Source organism: Pleurodeles waltl, chromosome 4_1 (assembly GCF_031143425.1).
Source record: "Pleurodeles waltl isolate 20211129_DDA chromosome 4_1, aPleWal1.hap1.20221129, whole genome shotgun sequence".
NCBI classification, from domain to species: Eukaryota; Metazoa; Chordata; class Amphibia; order Caudata; family Salamandridae; genus Pleurodeles; species Pleurodeles waltl.
In genome coordinates, this window is record NC_090442.1 from 13572957 (window position 1) to 13586404 (window position 13448).

Here is a 13448-nt window from a genome sequence, read left to right on the forward strand (position 1 = left end):
ATATACACCAGGATAGATAGGGTGGTGTGTTCTGCCAACCTAGCACGGGGGATGACCCACTCAGAATACTTGGGGTGCACATTATCTGACCACAATCCCCTATTGCTCAATTGGAGAGTGGTTGAGGACAGGCCTCCCATACTGCTGTGGAGACTATCTCCAGCTGCACTCGAGGACCAAGCATACAGAGAAACGCTCCGCACATTCCTGACAGACCATATTAAAATTAATAAGGGATCTGCCACTTCTAGGTACATAGAATGGGAAACGCTTAAGGTCGCGACAAGAGGATACAGTATAGAGCAAACGGTAGGGATAAAGCGCACCCTAGAACGCGAACTGATCAAACTAGAGAAAACCATACATGAGGCGGAAAAAGAAGGGAGCAATGGCATACCGAACCAAGAAGAATATATGCAAGCAAGGAGGTCCCACTCTCAGGTAGAGGAACAGCTCAGATGCCACTGCACGCAGAAATATTTAGCGTTGTTACAAGTGGAGGAGGGTAGGGCCGGTAAGCTGCTGGCCTGGCTGGTGAAGTCGGGAGGGATCTCCCATCGTGAGTGTACGGGATACGACCGGTCCCACTGAATATCTTGACACACGAGGGAAGGGGCGTACTGGGGGGCCCAGTGACGGTTGAAGAGGTTCGGGAGGCCATTACACAGCTGGCCCCTGGGAAGACACCTGGCACAGACGGTCTCCCAATGGACTTTTACAAAAAGTACATGGCGCTGATGGCGCCCCAGCTGGTGGAATTATATGCAGAAGCGCTACGCCGCGGTCAACTACCAGACTCGCTTAGAGATGCCCTGTGGTGCCCTTACCCAAACTGAAATCGGGTGAGGCATCCATCACTGATTTTCACCCGCTATCCATGCAGAATAGTGATTTTAAAATCCTCAGTAAGATCCTAGCTAATCGATTGCTCCAACATATACCCATGTTGGTCCATGTGGACCAGAATGGGTTTGTCCCGAACCGTAGCACATTGCTGAATCTCAGACGCCTCTTTGCCATATTGCAGATGCCTAGGACGGAGCGACCTCCAGCTGGTACACTACTAGCAATTGATTTTGAGAAAGCCTTTGATTTAGTTCGATGGGACTATTTGTGAACAGTGATGCTCAGGATGGGGCTAGGGGAAGAATGGGTGAGATGGGTGGACCTACTGTATACAACCCCACTGGCGCGAGTGAGAACGGGTAAGACGATCTCAGAGCCCTACCCCATATACAGAGGTACCAGGCAGGGTTGCCCGCTGTCACCACTATTATTTGCCCTGACTATTGAACCCCTGGCTGCTCAGTTACGGATGGAGGGAGCGGGCAAGGGAGTGAAGTGGGGACAAACCGAACACATAGTTTCACTCTATGCCGACGATGTCCTAATCTATCTCAGAGAGGGGAGACTGGACTGCCTTGGGCCCTACAAATAGTGGACTGCTTCGGGGGCCTGTCGGGACTACGCCTCAATAGGAGCAAGACGTTCGTCTTCCCTATCTTGGCGGGATGTGACCGCCGCTCCTCGTGTCCTGGGGATGTGGTGTGGGCACCACATACCTTCAAATACCTGGGTATACAAGTGTTTCACGACGTTAAAGACCTCAGAGATGGGAACCTGGGGAAGGTGCTCTCCTCCCTCCGGACCTCGGTTAGGTTCTGGCTGACACTGAAATTGCCGATAATGGCCAGAATATCATTATCTAAGATGATTATGTTGCCCTGCCTCCTTTACTATTTTGTTAAACTTACGGTGCTGATCCCTGCATCGTGGTTTAGGGAGCTGAATACTTTGTTCAGGGAACTGGTGTGGGATGGAGGGGGAAGGTGCACATCGCTCACAGTTCTTTGCAGGCCAGCGCTCGAGGGAGGACTTGGTGTCCCAGACTTCGAATTCTATTATCTGGCATGCCAGCTACAATGGGCCTCCAAGTGGTTAGCAGGAGGAAACTGACTAGACAGATGCACCACCAGCGACGAAACGAACTGCGATGAGATCATAGCGCAAATGATACACCGAAAGGTGGAACCCCAAGAAAAAAGTAAAATGACGAAAGTGGCCCTGGCCTGCTGGAGAAGATGCACACGACGGGTAGGTGTAGGACCGGCTTATTTGTCTGGACTACCATTATCGGTACTACTACTAGACACAGTGGACGGGAGCCGAAAGGGCGCCGGACTGAGAGCATGGGTGAAGGCGGGGTGGAGACAATTGGAGACCTCTTCCGCGATGGGGTGTTGAGGCCATTCACGGACTTGATGGATAGTGGAGGGGTACCGAGTGGACAGTTCCTCCTGTATCAGAGGTTGACACATAATTTAAAGAAGCATTGGGACACGGTTAACGCGGAGCCCACCACACACGAAGTGCTGCACCTCCTGGTGACAGCAGGAGATGATGCTCACTTAATAACTAAGCTATATAGAACACAAGTCGGAAGCGTATTGGACCCACTACAACCCCAAAGGGAAAGGTGGGAGAGGGCTTTGGGCAGGGATCTCTCGGACTCGGAATGGTGGGAAGGACTGGCACAACCACGGGGGTATCGAGGAACACACGATTAAGATATCTTCAATACAATAGTATAGTATAGTACATAGGACGTACCTTACTCCACATCGACTGACCCTAATATACGGAGGAGCCCCCAGGACATGCCCCAAATGTGGCGAATTGGACGCTGACTTTGACCACATGGTATGGCACTGTCCCGATACTCAGAGAGGCTGGGGAGCGGTGGTGTCCGAACTGAAAGAATTGCTTGAGATGGAAATGACCCAGACCGCAGCAATGTGTCTACTGGGCCTGAAAACGGGTTTAGTAATGGGGAGGGTAAATGACTGCTTCCTGGTCCTGGCGCTGGTCCTATTTAGGAGATTAATTGCACATGGCTGGGGGTCACCCAGGAGCCCTTCCCTGGCTGAATGGAGACGAGACGGGTTGAAATAGGCCAGAGCTGAATTACAAGCCCTAAAGTGCAAAGAGGTGCGGGCCTGAGACTGACACCCATTGCTCTGGCGTGGGAAGAAATACTGATGAAATGGGAACGTATAGTTAAGGGAGAAGGAGACACGGAGGTGGGGCCGACTGACATGTAAAGTATAATGTTGAGATATAGAAGACACAAAACTGCAATGTAAGTTGTGTGGACTGTGAGGAAAGGGCCAGGACCACGATAGATGTGGGGCGGTGTAATGAGAAGCAAGAATGAGATGCAGGCCTCCACAGACCTCGTATTGAACGGATTGGGAGAGTAGTTAAACAGCAACTGGGGTGACCCCTGACATACAGATAGGCCAATCAAGTGATGAGGATGGAGCTGAGAGCCGGGCCCCTTCCCTGGCGTGGGTCCACCCCAACATCACACAGCAACTATCCCTAGCATGCCCCCACGCGCACCATCATGTTAATACGTTGTTCAGGGTTTGGTTAAGATAGTTGAACGGGGAGGTGAGAGACAGCATGGTACATGACAGACGCCACCGGAGGATGCTACTCCCAGGTACACAGCAGAGAACGTGCAAAAGCGAGGCACAGACATAGGGATAAGGTATCAAAAATAAGACAAATAATAGACCCTAAAATGTGTGCTGGGGAAGCAAATAACGTCGGCAAATGATATGATAAGAAACTGTGAATGTCAAGTTCTTGTCTGTACTTACACCACAACAAAATGTGAATAAAAACAATTATAAAAAAACAAAAAACATTGTGATAGATAAAATAAAACAGAGACTCATAAGCATATAATCAGATGCCTTATATGTAAACTATGCACTGACCTATATACATGTGAAGCATAATTAGTAGTTGTTGAGTGTATTTGGTGATTTTATTCCTGATGAAAAGCGGTCCTGTTTCATGTACTGCTTTGTGGGTGATACAAAGCAACTTGAAGGTGGATCTTCTGGCAACTGGTAACCAAGGTAGGGCCCTCAAGGCAGGGGAGATGTGGGCTTGTGGCTTTACTTGTAGAGGTAGTCTGGCAGCCGAGTTCTGAATGTGTTGTAGTCCTTTCATAGTTGATAGGGATGATCCGTGGTAGAGGCCATTAGTGTAATCAAGTTTAGACAGATAGCAGCCTGGACCTTGTGTGGAAATCCACGATGGGGAAGATGTGTTGCAGAGTTGTCATAGTAATTAAGCTTCATCTTGGTAACTTGTCCACTTGGGCATTCACTGAGTTCCTCATTGGATAATTTAGTCAGAAATCAACAATGCTTGGGGTTAATCCTAATGGGTTTAACATCCAAGATATGGTCCGAATCTTTAACAGCGATTGGCTCCTTCTCAAACTAATGTCCCTGCAAGTGGCAGCCATACTTCTCCTATTTCAGTCTAAGACTGAGCAGGTCTCTGATTCATAGCTGTTTATTCCCATATGATCATAGATAATCAGACTGGGCAGAGTGGAGGGCTTTGAGAATTTCACATCGTGACATTTCTTTATTGCAGACCCCGGCCATCTGGGGGACAGGGGTGGTAATACAAAAACAGGCATTTTGTGATTTGGAATGCAGTGACAGACATCTGCACCTCGTAGGCTTCAAATCCTATTGAAGTGCCATTTTTGTATCATGAGGGATTTATACATCCATCTCTGGTCGCATAAGAGTTGCAGTGTTTGCACAGTGACCGCTTTTGATTTAGTGTTTTCAATGAAAATAAAGAGCTTTAGACAGTGGGATTCTTTTATGGAGATGTTCATAAGAAGTGATTGGACCAAAAGACAAAGAACTTAGGGCCAGATGTACAAAACCTTTTGTACGTTGTAAACAGCTAATTTTGCTGTTTGCGACGTGCAAAAAGCACATCGCGATGCCCAAACCCCGTTTTGCGATTCGGTAACCTGGTTACCGAATTGCAAAACAGGACTGCGAGTCGCAATTAAGAAGGGGTGTTCCCTTCCTAATTGCGAGTCGCAGCGCGATGTTGTATTGTTACGTGACCGCGAACGCGGTCTCAAAACAATCGTAGTTAGCACCCATTTCAAATGGGTGTTAACCCATTCGCAAAAGGGAATGGGTCCCCATGGGCAGATTGCGACCCACCTCATGAATATTCATGAGGTGGGCCTTTGCGACCCCCCTGCGAATCGCAGATGGTGTCAGGGACACCATCCAACATTCTGAATTGCGTCTCGCAAATTGCGAGTCGTCTGACTCGCAATTTGCGGGGCGCAATTCAGAATGTATCTACATCTTGCCCTTAGGGACTTATTACGAGTGTGGCAATCTTGAGACTGCCACACTTGCGGTGGCTATATTACGACCGTGGTGGAGCTGCCACGGTCGGACCGCCGGCACCACCAAGTTTCCGCCGGTTGACGCTACAAGAAGCGCTGCAAGAAGCGCTGCCCTGGGGATTACGAGTCCCCTGTCTGCCGGCATTTGCATGGCAGTTCCACTGCCATGCAAAGGCTGGTGAAGATGGGGTGCCTGGGGCACCCACATCACGCTTTTCACTTCCTGAATTACAGGCAGTGAAAAGCGTGACAGGTGCTGTCGCACCTGACACACTGCAACATTGCCACCAGCTTGATCACGAGCCTGCGTCAATGTTGTGGCCTGTTTCCCGCTGGCCCAACGGAAAACTCATAATAGGACCAGCGGGCGGAAAACCAGAGTGGCGGTTTTCCGACCCAAAGAGTTTGGCGGGCGGCCTCCGCCAACCACCAATCTCTTAATAAGGCCCTTAATGTTGTTTGCCAGAGAGGGGTGAATCTGTCAGTATGACTCTGTCCATACTGAATCTGTAGTCTTGGTGACTCTGAAGAAGAATTAATTCAGCTTTCTCAGGGTCATGTGGGAGGACATTCGATGCCATCCAGTCTTGTAGTTTATACAGACCAACCTTCAGGGGGAGAATGTGCTGGAGAGACTTTGTTTCCTACTTTCAGGTAGTTCTGTGCAACATTGTCATGAAGAACCAAACCCTGGAGGATGCCAGGGGTAATGGGTGAAGGGTTGGAGGTGGCTGTTCCTACTCGTGGCTGTTCCTACTCTCACCATCTGCTTGTGGTTGGTGAAGCCTGAGACCAGCTCAGTTCTTCTCCACCGAAGCTTATTGGGGTCTCAAGGACCCGGCACAGTCTATGAGGGTCGATTGTATCATAAGTGGTGACAGATCGAGAAGGGTCAGAGCACAGGTGCCCTTGTCGAATATGACAGGTATGTCGTTGAGGAATTTTAATGTAGGGGTATCTGTGCCTGAACCTTTGGGGGTTGATAAGTGGGTGAGGGATCTGCTTGGCTACACCTGATGGTCGCAGTTCTTCTAGTAGTTCTTTAACGTGTCACCAAGCCCGACGCCCGTAGTTTGACACATCATTAGGGTTTGCTTCGGGTTCATTTTACCGATGGGGTGATTTAGAAGAATGTTCATGTTCACAATAGGTATGCAGGGAGTACTATAAAACTCAGCAACAGACTCATGAAAGTATGATGCGTAAGAAAACAGTTTTGACATTGTCGATTAGGGTTGTGTAGTGAATAATGTTTGAGATATATATTTTATTTTATTTATGATTGTCCGTTTATCTATTATGATCATAGACCTAATCCTTATGATTTACATTAGATTAGTACATAACAAACACTGATTATTATAGGATGCTGATGATAGTTTGTGGTTTGATTCTGGGAGCTGAGGACGGGGTCCCTTATTAATCCTCTAGAGGAGTATGAGTTTCTGGGGTACATATAATAGATTCCAAACAACCCACTGTTAGAAATGGGGTCTCTGGTTGGCAGTCAGTTTGAACAGTGTCCAAGCAGGGACACTCACTCTAGTCAGGGCAAGGGAGATACACACTCAAGAGAACCCATGCTCAACCCCTTGGTAGCTTGGCACAAGCAGTCAGGCTTATCTCAGGAGCAATGTGTAAAGTATTTGTACCAACACACACAGTAATACAGTGAAACACTACAAAATGGACACCACACAGGTTTAGAAAAATAGTAAATATTTATAAGTAGAACAAGACCAAATCCACCAAAAATCCACAATCCACAATAAAAAATATGAATTTTGAAATTGAAAACACAAAAATAGTGCCTAGAAGCACCAATGCTGCAATTTGATGTTAAGTGGCATTCTGACGTAGTCATTCCCCAAAATGTGACACCTCTGCCACCGTTTGCGGACCCCCAAGTACAGTACCTTAGCAAAATGGGTGAAAAAGAGGTTGGTGCACAGATTCGGGGAGCGAGGCTTCGCTGGATCTGATGCAGCGTCGGTTCCGGTGCTGTGGGCCGAAGGAGCAGAGGTGTCACGAAGAGGAGTCGGGTCCTTGCTGCAGAGCGGTGGAGGTAAGGCGGTGTTTGTTGCGAGGTCAAAGTCAGGATGCTGCGGGGTGACCTCATAGGGTGGCGGTCACGTCGCAGGGTCACAGTGCTGCACCGGAGTCTGGTATCACGAACATCGGGGTTACGACACTATGATTTAGCAAGTTCTTGGGATGTCAACCTGCGATGTCAGTGGGGGTCGTCGCGCTTCTGCGAGGTCCATGGCTTCAGGTGCTGGCGGCGTCATGAGTTCCATACAGCGGCATCCTTACAAAGTCACAGGGCTTTGTCCGATGTCGTTTCATTGGAATTTGCACCGTCTGACAAGCTAGAGTCCACAGCACTCAGAGACTGGTTGGTGAAGCCCTTGTTGTCCCTGAGACTTCAAAAACAGGAGGGAAGCTCAGTCAAAGCCCCTGGAGATACCTCTCAAGCAGGAATGCACAACAAAGTCCAGTCTTTGTCCCCCTTTCACAGACAGAAGCAGCAACTGCAGGATAGCCCAGCAAAGCACAGTCACAGGCAGGGGCAGCACGTCTCCTCAGCTCTTCAGCTCTTCTCCTTTGCAGAGGTTCCTCTTGAATCCTTGAAGTAATCCTAAGTCTGGACTTTTGGGTCCAATACTTATACCCCTTTCTGCCTTTGAAGTTGCCCAATTTCAAAGAAAAGTCTGTTGTTTACAGGATCCTGACTTGCCCAGGCCAGGCCCCACACACACACACCAGGGGATTGGAGACTGCATTGTGTGAGGGCAGGCACAGCCCATTCAGGTGTGGGTGACCACGCCTCCCTCCACTCTAGCTCAGATGGCTCATCAGGATATGCAGGCTACACCCCAACTCCCTTTGTGTCACTATCTAGAGGAGATTCACAAATAGCCGAACTGTCAGCCTGACCCAGACAGGGAAACCACAAACATGAAAAGTAACAGAATGGTTAAAGCAAGAAAATGCCTACTTTCTAAAAGTGGCATTTTCAAACTAACAATCTAAAAACCAAATTCACTAAAAGAAGTATTTTTAAATTGTGAGTCCAGAGACACCAAACTCCACATTTCTATCTGCTCTCAAAGGAAAACTGAACTTTAAGGCTATTTAAAGGCAGCTCCCATGTTAACCTATAAGAGAGATAGGTCTTGCAACAGTGAATTTGGCAGTATTTCACTTTTAGGACATGTAAAACACATCAGTACATGTCCTACCTTTAACATACACTGCACCCTGCCCAGGAGGCTACCTAGGGCCTACCTTAGGGGTGCCTTACATGTACAAAAAGGGTAAGTGTGGGCCTGGCAAGTGGGTACACTTGCCAGGTCAAATTGGCAGTTTAAAACTGCACACACAGACACAGTAGTGGCAGATCTGAGCCATGTTTACAGGGCTGCTCATGTGGGTGGCACAACCAGTGATGCAGCCCCACTAGTAGCATTTGATTTACAGGCCCTGGGCACACATAGTGCACTTTACTAGGGACTTACTAGTAAATCAGATATGCCAATCATGGAAAAGGCAATTGCACATACAATTTACACAGGGAACACTTGCACTTTAGCACTGGCCAGCAGTGGTAAAGTGCCCAGAGTACCAAAAACAGTAAAAACAGAGTCCAGCACACAGGGAAGCAGAGGCAAAAAAGACAGGGGAGACCACACCAAGGATGCCAGGTCTAACACCCATACTCCTGTAATCATGGACTAGAGGAGCAGGTGCAAAATGCCTGTCTGTTTTCTCCTTCTCTTCAAAGGACTGCTGTCATGGCTGGAAAAAATCTATCTGGGTATCAACCTCAAAACAGAGGGGATCTCGGGACACAATATTGTGATACATGATGCCTGCTCTTCAAGCATGTCACTGGCTCCCAGTGGGAAGACCTATCCCTTCTAGATCCTCTCTGTATAGCTCACCAAGCCTTTCATGGAGCCTGGGGATCGTTCTTTTGTAAGTATCCATAACAACCAACCAATCAGAGCTCTCTAATCAAGACTAGTCCCACTGCTGACCCCTGCCAGGTTTAGAGAGCCCTACCTCCTTTGAGTTACAGAGAACCAATCTCTGGAACTTCTGTCAGCAAGAATAAGAAACATTCCTAATCATCTGGAAGTCCTGTAAGGAAATGCCTCCTTGGCATGGTTACCCCCTAACTTTTTGCCTTTGCTGATGCTAAGTTTTGATTGAAAGTGTGCTGAGACCCTGCTAACCAGGCCCCAGCACCAGTGTTCTTTCCCTAAACTGTACCTTTGCTTCCACAATTGGTACAGCCCTGGCACTCAGATAAGTCCCTTGTAACTGGTACCCCTGGTACCAAGGGCCCTGATGCCAGGGAAGGTCTCTAAGGGCTGCAGCATGTCTTATGCCACCCTGGGGACCCCTCACTCAGCACATGCACACTGCCTCTCAGCTTGTGTGTGCTGGTGGGGAGAAAAAGACTAAGTCGACATGGCACTCCCCTCAGAGTGCCATGCCAACCTCACACTGCCTGTGGCATAGGCAAGTAACCCCTCTAGCAGGCCTTACAGCCCTAAGGCAGGGTGCACTATACCATAGGTGAGGGCATAAGTGCATGAGCACAATGCCCCTACAGTGTCTAAGCAAAACCTTAGACATTGTAAGTGCAGGGTAGCCATAAGAGTATATGGTCTGGGAGTCTGTCAAATACGAACTCCACAGTTCCATAATGGCTACACTGAAAACTGGGAAGTTTGGCATCAAACTTCTCAGCACAATAAATGCACACTGATGCCAGTGTGCAATTTACTGTAATATACACCCAGAGGGCATTTTAGAGATGCCTCCTGAATACCAATCTGACTTCTAGTGTAGGCTGACCAGTTTCTGCCAGCCTGCCGCACACCAGACATGTTGCTGGCCACATGGGGAGAGTGCCTTTGTCACTCTGTGGCCAGGAACAAAGCCTGTACTGGGTGGAGGTGCTTCACACCTCTCCCTGCAGGAACTGTAACACCTGGCGGTGAGCCTCAAAGGCTCACCCCTTTTGTTACAGCGCCCCAGGGCATCTCAGCTAGTGGAGAGGCCCGCCCCTCCGGCCACTGCCCCCACTTTTGGCAGCAAGGCTGGAGGAGATAATGAGAAAAACGAGGGGTCACCCACCAGTGAGGACAGCCCCTAAGGTGTCCTGAGCTGAGGTGACCCCTGCCTTTAGAAATCCTCCATCTTAGTTTTGGAGGATTTCCCCAATAGGATTAGGGATGTGCCCCCCTCCCCACAGGGAGAAGGCACAAAGAGGGTGTAGCCACCCTCAAGGACAGTAGCCATTGGCTACTGCCCTCCCAGACCTATACACGCCCCTAAATTTAGTATTTAGGGGCACCCCAGATCCCAGGAAATCAGATTCCTGCAACCTGAAGAAACAAGAAGGACTGCTGACCTACAAGCCTGCAGAGAAGACGGACGACAACAACTGCTTTGGCCCCAGCCCTACCAGCCTATCTCCTACTTCGAAAACCTGCAACCAGCGACATCTGAAGCCTCAGAGGACTGCCCTGGACTAAAGGACCAAGAAACTCCTGTGAGCAGCGGCTCTGCTCAAAACCAGGAACTTCTTTGCAACAAAGAAACAACTTTCAAAGACTTCACGTTTCCCACCAGAAGCGTGAGACTTCACACTCTGCATCCGATGCCCCCGACTCAAGATCCAGAGAACAAACACCACAAGGAGGACTCCCTGGCGACTGCGAGCCCGTGAGTAGCCAGATACGACCCCCTTGTGCCCCCACAGCGAGGCCTGCAGAGAGAATCCAGAGGCTCCTCCTGACCGCGACTGCCTGTAACAAGGGACCCGACGCCTGGAACCAGCACTGCACCCGCAGCCCCCAGAACCTGAAGGAACCGAACCTCAGCACCAGAGTCACCCCCAGCCCAGGTGGTGGCTGTCCCGAGAAGCCCCCCCTGTGCCTGCCTGCACCGCTAGAGTGACCCCTGGGTCCCTCCATTGATTCCTATTTGAAACTCGCCACCTGCTTTGCACACTGCACCCGGCCGCCCTTTTGCCGCTGAGGGTGTGTTTTGTGTGCCTATTTGTGTCCCCCCCCACTGCTCTACAAAACCCCCCCGGTCTGCTCCCCTAGGACGCGGGCACTTACCTGCTGGCAGACTGGAACCGGAGCACCCCTGTTCTCCATTGAAGCCTATGTGTTTTGGGCACCTCTTTGACCTCGGCACCTGACCGGCCCTGAGCTGCTGATGTGGTAACTTTGGGGTTGCCTTGAACCCCCAACGGTGGGCTGCTATGCCCCAGAACTAAGAATTGTAAGTGTTTACTTACCTCACAATCTAACCTTTACTTACCTCCCGCAGGAACTGTTGAGTTTTGCACTGTGTCCACTTTTAAAATAGCTTATTGCCATTTTAACAAATACTGTATATGATATTGCTTTAATTCAAAGTTCCTAACCTACCTGTGTGGAGTACCTTGCATTTTATGTGTTTACTTCAAATCTTGAACCTGAGGTTCTTAAAATAAACTAAGAAAATATATTTTTCTATATAAAAACGATTGGCCTGGAGTAAGTCTTTGAGTGTGTGTTCCTCATTTATTGCCTGTGTGTATACAACAAATGCTTAACACTACCCTCTGATAAGCCTACTGTCCGACCATGCTACCACAAAAGAGAGCATTAGAATTATTTAATTTTGCCACTATCAACCTCTAAGGGGAACACTTGGACTCTGTGCCCACTATCTCTCACTTTGAGATAGTATATACAGAGCCAGCTTCCTACAAGTCCCAAGAGCCAGGTCCCTGCACATTGAGTAGGAACCCAGCTGGAGGCGGTAAGGCCTGACAAGTGAAACCTTATCTACCTGAGATGAATCTCTGTCACCAGCTCCCAAGTGCAGCACTGTGAGCGCTGTTTACCTTCTCCTCAAATGAAATGCATTAGGAACTGGGTTCACGCTAACATAGTCTGCGTTTACACTGTCCTCCATCTTGGATCACTGTCATAGTATACCGTGTGATGTCTGTGCTACTGTGTCTTGTTCTAAATAAAGGAGCACAAGTTTAATGAATGAAGAATGTTCCGGAGACTTTTCCCAGCTCCGTGCTTAGCCAAGGACTCTCTAACTGTTGTAGGCTATCTGTGCACAATGTATCAACCAGTCCGCTTGAACAAACAGTGAGAACGTCTAAATCCAATGTCATACTTCCATAGGAGAACCCTCAAATGTATTGTCCAAATTCAAATTCTAAATTCCAAATCATTTATAAAGTTCATGGCTACCCGAACTTCTGGTTTCCCAGTCCGCTATCCAACAAGATGGAGTGAGTGACTAACCAGAAGATTCATGAAACAGGAAACTCAAGAGGTTACTATCACCTCGCAGACTTCTGGGCAATGAATTCCATAATTTAGGTGGTAAGTATGTGAAAGACCTCGCTCCGCTTCTTGCTCTTTGGATTCTGGGAACGACGAACAGCTCCTGGTTGTGGCGTTTTGAGTGCAGTGGCTGCAGACTGTGCTTTGGGATCCCTAGCAGTATGCGAGCAGCGGCATTCTGGATGACCTGTAGCTTGTTTATCGCTGCTTTTGGACTTCCTGAATGGAAAGCGTTTCCATAATCAAGGTGTGAAAGGATCACTCCTTGGATCACCGCTCCGTGTGCTTCCACAGGGAGCCAATTAAACAGCTTCCTGGCCACTTGTTTCCCTTGAGGCGCCATTGTCAGATGTTCATCTAAAATCATTCCCAGGCTCGTTAACCCAGGGAAGTTGGCGACCCTCTTCCAGAGAGAGATTGAACATATCGGCCAACATACCAACCATCGTCTTGCCCCATTCAATAAATGTAATCGCCTACACTAACCGTCTCCTCTACAGAGTCTGACAGGGCATCATAGATGCCGCTCGCTTTCCCGAGAAACTGACGTGCCAGAGCTTCACTTCGTTCTACTGATGCAATATTCTGGAGTATCATGCTCCAGAAACAAATTTACTATCCTATATACCTCTCTAAGGGAGTTCTCTGATTGTTTAATCCTTGCTGCTGGGTCTCTTGTCCAGGCCTTCCAAATTTGATGGTAATATTTTAATATATAACGTTTCTTCAAGCTTGTCCTCATTGGTGCATTCCCTTTGTCTAAAGTCCTATAAAAGGACAAGCATTTCTCTGTCCTCTGGAACTCTCTAACTCGCATCTTTAGG